Here is a 13267-nt window from a genome sequence, read left to right on the forward strand (position 1 = left end):
AGTAAAACTGTAGGATACAAAATCAACTCAAAGTATCTTCATTTCTATACATTAACAACAAATTATACAAAAATAAAGAAAATAATTCAATTTATAATAGCAATAAAATACCCAGGAATAAATTTAACTAGAAGAGGTGAAAGATCTGTATACTGAAAAGTAAAATACATGGATGAAGGAAATTCAAGAAGACACAAACAAATGGAAAGATATCTTGTCCAGGAAGAATTAATATTGGTAAAATATCTATACTACCAAAGCGATCTACAGAGTCAATATAATCTCTGTCAAAATTGCAATGCCATCTTGTACAGAAATAGAAAAAAAATCCTAAATTTTGTATGGAGCCAAAAAGACCCAAAAATAGCCAAAGCAATATCAGAAGGAAGAACAAAGCTAGAGGGATTACACTTACTGAGCAAAGCAAAAATTAAAAAAAAAAAAAAAAAAGAAAGAAAAGAAAAAGAAGTGGAAATACATCAAACTAAAAAGCTTCTGCACGTCAAAGAAAGTAACAAAATGAAAAATTAACCTACACCATGTAAGAAAATATTTGCAAACCATGTATTTAATAAGGACTTAATACCCAAAATACACGATGCACTTGTATAGGTCAATAAAAAAAATCAATGAATCAATAATCTAATTTCAAAAGGGCAAAGGATACAATGAATAACTATCCCCACAAATATTATTAAATGGGTCAAATCCTTGAAAATTACAATCTGCCAAAACTCACATAAGAAGAAATAGATTATCTGAATAGGCCTATATTTATTAAATAAATAAAATACTTATTAAAGAAATAAAGAAATCACTGATAACTTCCCAAAAAGAATGACCAGGCCCAGATGGGTTCACTGATGAATTCTAGAAAACATTTAAGGAAGAAATTATACTAATTCTCTACAATCACTTTCAGGGTATAGAAAGAGATGAATACTTCTTAATTCATTCTTTGAGGCCAGCATTACTCTAACACCAAAACCAGACAAAGACATTACAAAAAAACTACAGACCAGTATCTCTCCTGAACACAGACACAAGAATCCTCAACAATACAATTAGTAACTCAATTCCAACAATGCATGAAAAGGATTATAAAATATAGCCCAGTAGGATTTATCTGAGGTAGGCAAAGTTGGTTCAACGTTCCAAAATCAATTATGTAATCCACCACACTAATAGGCTAAAACAAAAAGATCACATGATCATATCAATAAATAGAAAATAAAGCATATAACAAAATCCAACACCCGTTTATGATAAAAACTGTGAGTAAATCTAGGAATAGATAGGGAAATTCCTGACTGTGATAAAGAATATCTATGAAAAACTTATAGCTAGCATCATACTTAAAAGTGAGAAACATAAAGCTTTCTCATTAAGATTAAACACAATGCAAGGATGTCCCCTCATACCATTCCTTTTCAAGATGACACTGAAAGAGCTAATGCAAGAAGACAAAAAAAAAAAAAAAAAAAAAAAGAAAAGAAAAGAAAAGAAAAGAAAAAGTATGCACACTGGAAAGGAGAGAAATAAAACTCTTCATTTGTAGGTGATATGATCTGATCATATATGTAGAAAATCCCAAGAAGTGACAAAATAACCCTCCTATAATAAGCAACTGTAGCAAGTTGTAAGATACAAAGGTAATGTATAGTAGTCAATTGTTTTCCTATAATGATTAGGTGGAATTTCAAATTAAAAACACAATTCAGTTACATTAGCATCAAAAACAAAATGAAATGCTTAGGAATAAACCTAACAAAATATGTAAAAGATCTGTATGAAGAGAACTACAAAATGCGATAAATTAAATATAAGAAGAACTACATAAATGGCGACAGATTCCATATTCACAGATAACAAGACACACTATGGTCAAGTTCTTTCCAACTTGATGTACAGATTTGATGCAATTCAAATGAAAATCCAAGCAAGTAATTTTGTGGATATCAACAAACTCTTTATTTGGAGAGGCAAAAGACTCAGAATAGCCAGCATAATATTGAAGGAAAAGAACAAAGTAGCAAGACTGACACTATCTGCCTTGAAGACTTACTATACAGCCATAGTAATCAAAACAGTGTTTTATTGGTTAAAGAACGGACAAACAGATTAATGGAATAGATAAGAGAGCCCAGAAATGAACCCACATAAACAGTCACCTGACCTTTGACAAGGAAGTGAAGGCAATACAATGGATAAATGACTTTTCAACAGATGGTGCTGGAACATTTGGACATTCACATGCAAAAAAAAAAAAAAAAAAAAAAAAGTGAATATAGACACAGACCTTATACCTGTCACAAAAATTAACTCAAAATGGATCACACATCTAGAATGTACATCTAAATGTACACACAAATTTATAATATACCTAGAAGACAACATAGGACTAAGACCAGATAACCTTGAGGATGACAATGACTTTTAAAATACAACATCAAAGGTACAATGCATGAAAGAAATAATTGATAAGCTTGGCTTTATTTACATTAAGAATATTTGCTCCACAAAGGATAATGTCAAGAGAATTAGAAGACAAGCCACAGACTGGGAGAATATATTTGTAAAGAGCAGATCTGATAAAAACTGTTATTCAAAATATACAAAGAGGTCATAAAATTAAACAAAAATAAACATCCTTATTAAAAAACAGGCCAAAGATGTGAACAGAAACCTTACCGAAGAAAATATATAGATGACATTAAGCTTATGAACAGGTGATCCACACCATATGTCACTGGGGAACATCAAGTTAAAAGAATGAGTTGCTATTGCACAGCTGTTAAAATGGCTAAAAGCCAGAACAATGAGAATGCTAAATGCTGGTGAGGATGTGGACAAAAGGAATTCTCATTCCCTGCTGGCAGAAATGCAAAATGGTACAGCCACTCTGGAAGACAGTTTGTCAATTTCTTACAAATCTAAAAAGACTCTTGTGACCCAGAAATCATGCTCCTTACTATTTACCCAAAGGACTTGAAAACCATGTCCTCACAAAAACCTGCACATGGATGTCTATAGCTTCTTTAATTGTAATTTCCAAAACCTGGAAGCAACCAAGATGTCCTTCAGTAGGTGAATGGATAAATACATGGTGGTACTTCCACATAATGGAATATTATTCAGTGCTAAAAAGAAAAGAGCGATCAAGCTCTGAAAGACATGGAGGAAAAACTGAAATGCATAATACTAACGGATAGAAGTCAATCTGAAAATGCTATACACTGTATGATCCAAATCATATGACATTCTGTGAAAGGCAAAACCATGTAGACAGTAAAAAAGAAAAGATTAGTGTTTGCCCGGGCTGGGGGGTGGGACACATTTAGGCAAAGCAGTGAAGATGGTGTGTATGATACTGTAATGATGAATACACAAGCCAAAGAGTGAAGCATTATGCAAACTATACTTTGGATGATTATGATGTATCAATGTGGTTTGTCAATTGCAACAATGCATCTGTCTGCTGGAAGATGTTGATAATGAAGGAATTTATGGGGACTAAGGACATAAATGAAATATGTGAACCTTTCACATTTGATGTGAACATAAAATTGCTCTAAAAATGGTCTAAATTTTAAAAATGGACAAAAGACTTGAATAGGTATTTCTTCTGAAGAAGATATACAAAAGGCAATATATATATATATATATATATATATATATATATATATATATATATACACACACACACATATAAAACGATGTTTAACATCACTAGTAATGAGAAAAATGCAAATCAATACTACAATGAGATATCACTTCACATTTGTTAGAATGGCTATTATCAAAACAAGCATTAGCAAGGGTGTAAAGAAAAGGGAATCCTTGTACATTGCTGGCAGGTAGGTAAGTTGGTACAGCTCTTAAGGAAGGCAGCATGCAATTTCCTCAAGAAATTAAAAATAGAGGCACACCTGGTGGCTCAGTTGGTTGAGCGTCCAACTTTGGTCCAGGTCATGATCTCGTGGTTTGTGAGTTTTAAGCCCCACGTAGGGCTTTTTGCTGACATCTGAGAGCCTGGTGCCTGCTTCTCATTCCGTGTCTCCCTCCCTCTCTGCCCCTCCTCAGCTCGTGCTCTGTCTCTCTCTGTCTCTCTCGCTCTCAAAAACAAATAAAAACATTTAAAAAATTTTAAAAAATTCAAAACAGAGTTACCATATGGTCTAGCAACCCCACTTACGGGCATATATCCAAAGGAATTGAAGTTGGTATTTTAAAAGACGTCTGCACTCTTACAACCATTGTAGCACTATCCATAATAGTCAAGATATGAAAACAACCTCAGTGTCCACCAATGGGTGAATAGAAAAAGAAAATGTGGTATATGTGATACAATGGAGTATTATTCAGCCATTCTTTTATGACAGAAACTTCTGTCATTTGAAATAATGTAGATTAAGCTGGGGGGGGCATTATGCTAACTGAAATAAAACAGACACCCAAAGATAAATCCAATATGACCTCATTCATATGTAGACACTAAAAAAGCCAAAAACATAGAAACAGAATATAATGGTGGTTTTCAAGTACAAAGTTTCAGGCACAAGGTGAATGAATTCTGAGGATCTAATATACAACATGGTGATTATATTTAAGGACACAGTATGGTATACCAGAAATTTGCTAGGAGAGTACATCTGAAGTGTTCTCAACACCCACGCATACAAAAATACTAACTAGGTGAGGTAATGAATTTAATATTCCTGAATGTGGTAATAACTTCACAATGGATATGTATATCTTAAATCATCACGATGTATACCTTAATATATATATAATATATATATTTATCATATATATAATATATATATTTATCATATATATATCATATATATCACATATATATTTATCATATATGTTATATATTAATATGATATATATCTTTAATGTAATATACATATATATTTCATTTTAGTTTGTCTATTATTACCTCAGTGAAGCTAGAGAAAAAATAATGAGTTTATTATCCCTGAGAACTGAATAGGTTCAGTGAGAGTTTGTGGGTCAGTGCTAGAGAAATGAAGATTATCTGGAGGCATCCAACAATAGTTCAGACTTAGCCCAAGGTCCAAGAAATCAGTGTAATTTCATTAAGATCAGGTTGATTATCAAAATATATGCATAGCGAGAAGTGTACTGACATGAAAAATGTGCCTTCCTACTGGCACATGGAAGGAGACTGCCACTAGGTATGTTTTGTTTTATTTTACAATAACACAGTAATACATAATCATGAAAAAATAAGAGAAGCCCATTTAGGGTAATAGAAATAATACAATCAATCCAATTTAAAGATAAAAATAAGAATGACGATCCCTATTTAGACACATTAATAACAGCTTTTCAAACACAAAAACTCCCAAATTCAGTAGCTTAACACAATGGAAAATGAATTCTTATCCACATAAAGTCAAAATGGGTGTTAATGATCAGTGAGTGTTCTCTTCCAATACAGAATTAGAGATAAATGACTACCTAGTACCCTGTAGTTCAGCCATCTCCCAGGGCCATGATCCAATGATAGGTCCTCTGCAAATGGAAAGAGAGAATTGAGAAGACATTATCTCCCTCCATTGGTGATAATCAATCTCGTGTCCCTGTTCACATACAGGATGGAGGAGGGGCACAGGTCTAAATTTTTTTTTAAGATTGAGATCACACTGCAAATTTTATTAACATTTTGTCATAAAAAAGAAAAAAAAACTTACTCTCCTGAAGATGCACTCAAATGAGCCATAATGCTCATGTCTTTTCCAAAACAGAGCAGCAAAAATTTTAAAATACCTACTGTGTACCTCATACTTTGTCAACATTATGAGGAATACAGAATATACAGGATCGGATACTTAACAATGTTGCATTATCATCAATAAATGAAATAGCAATAGGTATACCAAGATAAATGCAATTAATTCCAAATTCTGTGATCTGGGAAAAAATTCACCAAAAAAACGTTGCTAGGGAAGCACCTTGCAGAACTTGAACATAAACAGAGTACAGATAAGCACAGAAAAAGGGGAAAGAAATTCCAACTTAAGGGATACAGAAAACCCACAAATTATAGTTCAGTGTTTCAAAAAATCAACACTGTTAATCATAATTCAAATATTTTATTAGGTTTTTATATATGAAACTCTTTATAAATGGCAGAAGGCTTTTAGCCAATTGGTGATAAAACTGAATTAATTAAGATTTACAAGATCTCTCAGAGTATTGCAAACACTGTGCTTTACTCATCTATTTTGAAAAGAAATTGGTATAATTGGTGAGATTTTATCATTTTACCCCATGAGTATAAAGAATGTTTTACCATGGCATAGTATTTATTTCAACTGCTTTTCACTTTTTGTATCCATTTGGTTCAACGTTGAGAAAGAACTTGATGATATCAAAGAAAACCATAGCACAAATCACAACTGTCAACTCTTATAGTTGTAGGCTTTAACTGACTAAGATGAATTACTTCATCATTGAATAAATCATTAGTAATCATAATTTGTGTATGTTCTTGGACTGTGCAATTTAGACTGGCGGCACTACAGCCTGCCCAGAACTAATTGCTATAAATGTGCCAGATGTTGTAAAAATCTGGATACATTTGTGATAAAGTCGAATTGTGCAAATTTGGTATGAAGCTAGAAGTGCATGATTTAAGGGTGCAATCTATATTTCTGACATTATAGGTCAAAGAAATATAGTAAGTATAGAGAGCCTTTATTAATATTGTAAAAGGTTATTTCCCTCTGCACTAAAGACCATTTTTTTTTTCCTTTTATGTCTTGATCCTAATAGATCTGAGCTTGGCTATAAATTTCGATGCTCCCACAAAGGGCATCGGTCTGTGGAAAAATAAGAAACCAAGGTTTAAATTAGAACACTGTTCTTTTTATTTCAGGTATTAGCAGAGACCTCTTCCTTGTTATACACGAAAATGCATAATAAAATACAATGTCGCTACTCTCGAAGACTTCTAAGACCATTAGGACAGAAATAATATGTTAGGGGGAGAAAACAAAACAAAACAAAACTCCTTGGTACTTTCTGATTCATTTAGAATTAAGCTGCATATCCGTACATTAAATAATAAGCAAACATTACTTAGAGGTTATGGGTATCAATATTTCCATTTTCTGTGCATTGTTATGGTAATAAAGCCTTTTAGTCAAGGAAAATATGAAGCCATAAAACTTAATGCTCTATTTGAGGAGCAATTACAGCAAATTATAAGCAACTGGGTTGTACAAAACTGCCATGAATAAAATTTTAAAGTATAATAATATACTGTAAGCATTTATATAGCTGATACTATCCATTTATTTTAAGTGTCAATCTTTCTAAAGATAATCATCAAAAAAAAAAAAAAGCTGGATTCCTGAAATAATTACCATGTTGATTACTTAGAAGGGCAGACTTCAAATACATTTCAGATTAAAGAATTTTTAATAGGGCTCTGGTATAAAATATCACATTTGCTATTCCATCTCATTTAATACAATAGAGAGTTTGTGGGAAGCTTAGTGGTACTATTGTGTATTTGTGTGCACGTGCGTATGTGTATGTGTGTATATACGCTGTAGGTGAGCAGTTTAGTTACGTTGACAATTGTCTATTTACTGCTATTTTTTACTAAATGTTGAAGACATTTTGTAGACTTTAAGCATTTTACTCATGATATCTTCCAAATTAAAATCAATATGCTTTGAAACATACCAAATGACTAGATTTCAGTATTTCTATCAAATACAGTTTATAAAGTACACCTCAATAGGTGTTTTCCTATGAATACTTTCATCAAACCATAAAATATGAAAACAATATGTAACCAAGCATGTATCAATATTAGACATAAATTAGTTATATGTCGTAAATAATTACTAATGCCAAATTTTTATTAAAATCATTTTTTAAAACCGTGTGCTACTTGTTTGGTAATTTGAGTAATATTTATGTTTGTCACTTAGTTATTTTCTTTCCCTTTTTGATGAACATAACAATGTTAATACCCCAAGACACCTGAATGTCACTGCAGAATTTAATTACACATTATATATTTACAATCTGCTTGATAGCCACTATGTTTGTTTGCTCATCAGTCTTATTTGTTTGAGAAAGAGAGAGGGCAGGTGCAAGCAGGTGCCAAGCAGAGAGAGAGGGAGACAGAAGATCCGAAGTGGGCTCTGCACGGACAGCAGCGAACCCAATGCGGGGCTGGAACTCAAGAAACCTGAGATCATGATCTGACCCGGAGTCGAATGCTCAACCAACTGAGCCACCAACGTGCCCCCCCTTAGTTTTATTTTAAAGATATTTCCTCTTTTCAACTACTCATATGGAGAATTGGAGATGATTTGCAGTTAATAATGAGATATTTTGGCTAGTTACTGATTTATTTAATACTCTTTCACAACAGAGCTATACGAAAATCTCTTCACAATGGGGAAATTAACATAAAATATATTTAAACCTATGTACAATAGATCATTCTAAACCTCCAGACAATTCTATAGGATCTTTGATATCCTAATATTATTGATCACATGCATGTATGAAAGAAATACAAAAATATACCATAGACATATAATTTAATGCTTGCTTTACCCATTTGTCACTAGCTGCTCTGAGATACACCATACCCACTGGAACTGCTAAAAGGGTAGGCCTAAGTTATAATATTTTTATATTGACAAACATTGATTGGCTCAAAAATGGGCAGGGTCCACCTACTGAGCTAGTGAGTTAGTTGATTTCACTATTTAATAATGAAAATAAGACAAATAGGGTCTGCATTTAGGCATTATTATCTCTGAGCTGAATTATCTTTGGAACCGGGTAAGAGTCAGGGCCACAATGCCCAAAGAACATGCTGGCCAACAGGGTGGTGCAGGAGAAACTATTTGTAAGCATACTGAACTTAGTATTCAGGAAGAAGACATACACACACAAGAAATGAACACACACACACACACACATACATACATACATACACAAAGAAAAATTAGACCATGAAATCCTTAGGAGAGAACCAGGAAGCCACTTGAGTTTTTGAATTTTATATTCAAGTTTCAGCCTCCAGGAGGTATGTTTTTTTTTTCCTTTTGTTTGTTTGCTAAAGAATATCTAAGGAATTGAATTTTGTGTTCTCAATCTCTACCCTCTTATTGTATGCTACTTTTCATAGTTTTCTTTACATTGTAATCACAAGCCCTGACACAGGGAAGAGGATGGACGAAAGAAAGAAAGAAAGAAAGAGAAAGAGAGAGAAAGGAAGAAAGAAAAGACAAAACTACAGAATTCTTTCTAAGATTGCTTTCTATTATGTTGAAATTTTAAATGATAAGCTTCAAAGAACCACCAGCCAAAAGCCCATGGCTGGAAAGTACAGACGCCGATTTCCCTGAAAAACGCATTATGTTCTACAAGCCTGTGGTCCTATTCCCTGAAAGCTTTCCAGAATTCTCCACACAAGGATTCACTACTGGTCACCCTCCTTTAGCATATCTGATGACATGTAGGCTAGCCCTTTATGATGTGGAGAACAAAGGCAAAAGAAATATAGAAAAAAATAAATAAATTTCCTTTGCAACCCATTGACAAATACTTGGGACAGGCAGAGTGACCTTATTCCAGGGGCTTAACTGCCTCAATGTTAATACTTTGCTAAGGGCAAAAGGCAACATTAGCTTGACATTAGCCTGACCTCCAGACTTCTGTAAGTCTCCTTTAACATATAAAAATGCCTTTGTAAACTTTATCTCTACCCCCCACCAAGATACATGTTAGTAATCATCCTCCAAGCATATGGTCCAATGATATGTATCTGAAGCGTCTCATGACTAAAGTTTCATAAGACAGTAAAATGACTCTCAAGGTCCTGGAAACCTTACTTCCAAATTCCTTAGAAACTTAAGGTATCCCTGACCCCCTCCCAACTTGAAAGTATACAATCAGCCACTCCTCACAACCCCAATGCAGCTCTTTCTGCCCCCAGGTCCTATCCTCATGCTTGAATAAACCATCTTTAAAAAATTTTTTGCTTTGTTTTCAATGTTTAGTTTTGAGAGAGAGACAGAGACAGAGACAGAGAATGAGTGTGGAGGTACAGAGAGAGAGGGAGACACAGAAACCTAAGCAGGCTCCAGTCTCTGAGCTGTGAGCACAGAGCCCCTGATACAGGGCTCAAACTCCCCAACTGGGACATCATGACCTGAGTCAAAGTCGACGCTTAACCAACTGAGCCACCCAGGTGTCCCTACAACCACCTTTTTTTTTGCACTGAAGATGTCTCGAGATTTCTTTCTTGACTGGTCTTTACTCCCAGACCCCAACATTTCACATCGTGAAGACAAGTCGTTCTTTCTTCATTGATGTACTTTCTGGATTAAATTTCCTGTTCAGTACTCACAAGTTCAGCTAAGATACGTGGCAAATTGCATAAGCTAATTAAATACAGTAAGAAAATTATCAGGACCCAAAAAAAAGAGAGCAATCGGTGTGAGAGAAGGCAACAGGGATCAAGACTGACCAAGACCTGAGAGAAGGAGCAGGGCAGAATATCAGAGGGTAACGGGAGAACAGCTGCAGAGTTTTTTGCCACCTGCTTCTTTTGCAACCCAAAGAGTAATGGACATATTTTAGAATCAATCTCCATAGCAGTTGGGCCCTTATTCCTCAAGTACCTTTATTCTTTTTAAAATTTTCTTTAACGTGTATTTTCTTTAATTAATTAATTTGTTTATTTATTTATTTTCTGAGAGAGACAGAGCCTGAGTAGGGAAGGGGCAGAGAAAGAGGGAGACACAGAACTCCAAGCGTGCTCCAGGTTCCACACTGTAAGCATAGAGCACTATGTGGGACTCGAACCCATGAACCCATGAGCTGTGAGATCATGACCTGAGCCAAAGTTGGATGCTTAACCTAGTGAGCCACCCAGGCACTCTATCAAGTACCTTTTTTTTTTTTATTCAAAAAGGTTCTGTGCCCACCCCCATTGGATGAACTCTACTAAAAGAAAAAGTAGCCCTTTAGATCTGCCCCTGAACCTTCCGTGAAGGCTTTATTCTGTTACTGAAGTTTTCATCATTTTATCTTTTTAACCAGCACAGATTCCTTATATATTTTTTCTCTCTTCCTTAGGAAAACAATAGAGAGCTGGTTACTAAGAAATAATATAAAAAATAACTCTATTTTAACTATGAAATGATTATAGTTTATTTTCCATTAAGATTTTCAAACATATTCTTTTTATATTGCCTGTGTAAAGTATATGGAATTGCCTTTTATGAAAAGATACCGTAAGATTATGAGCATTAACAAAAGCTTCTTACATTGAACTTTTCCATACTCTTCCATACTATTCTCTTTGGGTAAAGCATATGACCAAAAATCCACAAAATAAATACAAAGAAACTAAAACTAAGTACAACTAACATCCAATGGCCTAATCTCTAAAGAAAAGACAATCTCTCTGGTTCTTGTTTTGTTTTTTTTTTTTTAACTTTTAAAGTTTAGTTATTTTGAGAGAGAGAGAGAGAGAAAGTTTTGTGGCCTGCTAGTGGAGAGGGCAGAGAGAGGGAGAGAGAGAGCATCCCAAACAGGCTCAGTGCTTTCAGAGAGAAGCAAGACAGGATGGGGCGGGGCTGAATCCCAGGAACCATGAGGTCATGATGCTCAACTGAACAGAGCCCCCCAGGCGCCCCAGTGTTGCTTCTTGTTTCTTATCACATCTCCTACATTCTATCTGTACACGTATCCTTATTCATCCCCTAAAGGAACTGTGTATGTTTTATTGGGCAAAGACCAGTAAATTAATTGTCCATGTTTCCTAGTGTGCCAAGTCATACATTTCTAGTTTGTAGGGCTCAAAGATTTCACACGAGTATCAAATTACAGTCTCTTTCACACACCCCCTAGGCAGTCAGAGTGATACCGATGGCCAGTACGATTCCTTACATGACAAGACACCAAGCCATAATAGGCACTTCAGTCTGGACTTTTTCTATAAACTGGGCACAATTAATTAGACAATTAGTTACCCAAAAGGGTACTATGAAGGTTAAATGGGAATAAAAAAGCAAATTAAGTGCTTACACGTATAGGTAAAACCTGATTTAATCCTTACTATTATGGTAAGTATTCAGTTAATGGTGGATCTTGCCTATTTTGTAGTTTACTGTTTTTATTTTGATACATAATATCTGGGTCAGTTGAATGCAACCCAGATAGCAATTCAGGAATACATTTAGCTAGCAATATCTGAGTCAAACTAGGACTAAATCATACTCTACTTCTTCCAGGTGACTTTGATATCTGGCTAATCATTTGCATTCTTAAATTATCTTTCAGCCCCTAGACTTCAGATTTTCAGCTTCTGTTAGAACAATGAAAGATCCATTGCTCACACCTGATGCTGCTTCCTCAACGCTGGTCAAAGCCTGTCACTTCATCCAGTGTTTCAGGTACCAAGCTAGAATCTTCGATTCTTCCTTGCTCTAACCCCATGGACACAAGGACCAACTAGAAGTTTGCAAATGTTCTTTCATAATCTATCTCAAGAGATCTATTGAACATTGAACAGACTTGGTTTTATTTCATTTTATTTCATTAAATAATTCATTCAAGTAATCATTTAATTTTCTGCTGTCTGGAGATAAAAATGTCAAAGAGAAGTAAAAACAGTAAATCTGAAATGTGCTAAGATACCCTAAGATGTCACTGACACAGCATGGCCAGTTTTCTATCAATCTATCATCTTGACATTACAACACTTATCAGTTATTAGCCTAAGGAGACATGCGTTTAAACCTTGAAGATCACAATGGAGGAATATACACTATTTTGATGTCATTATTTATATTTCATCTCTGGCCCTTCTTTTGATTCTCATCTATAATGGGATTAGATTATAATGGCTAAGGTTAATGAGACAATTAACTTTATACATGATACCAATCACAAAGATTGTTTTATTGTAATTAACCATGGTGACTTCTAGCAGAGTTCTTTGTACTCATAAATATATTTTTTCAAGGAGTTCTCGAGGCTTAAGGGAATTATTTCAAAAGTTTCAAAAGCATATCAAGAAGCCAGATGTAGAAATATTTAATTAAGTTTTGCTATGGGAGATGAAATGAGCATGAATCATGTGAAATGAAAGTTTGTGGTAGTCAGCAGTATATTAGTTTCCAAATAGATAGATAGAGGCATTCACGTGAGAGCTTTTAGTGGGTTTCCAGAACCTCCCGTTTGACCTTTT

The 13267-nt window shown here is 34.3% G+C and overlaps 1 long non-coding RNA gene across 1 annotated transcript in view; it reads left to right on the forward strand.

Moving 5' to 3' along the window:
* LOC132691342 (uncharacterized) overlaps positions 1–12636 on the forward strand; it is a 32537-nt gene extending 19901 nt beyond the window's left edge. Inside the window, exon 3 of the long non-coding RNA XR_009615694.2 lies at positions 12358–12636. This is a non-coding gene — a long non-coding RNA (uncharacterized LOC132691342). The remainder of the gene's footprint in view (positions 1–12357) is intronic.
* The last annotated feature ends 631 nt before the right edge of the window (positions 12637–13267 follow it).

The sequence above is a fragment of the Panthera onca genome, chromosome E2 (assembly GCF_046562875.1).
Source record: "Panthera onca isolate mPanOnc1 chromosome E2, mPanOnc1 haplotype 2, whole genome shotgun sequence".
NCBI classification, from domain to species: domain Eukaryota; kingdom Metazoa; phylum Chordata; class Mammalia; order Carnivora; family Felidae; genus Panthera; species Panthera onca.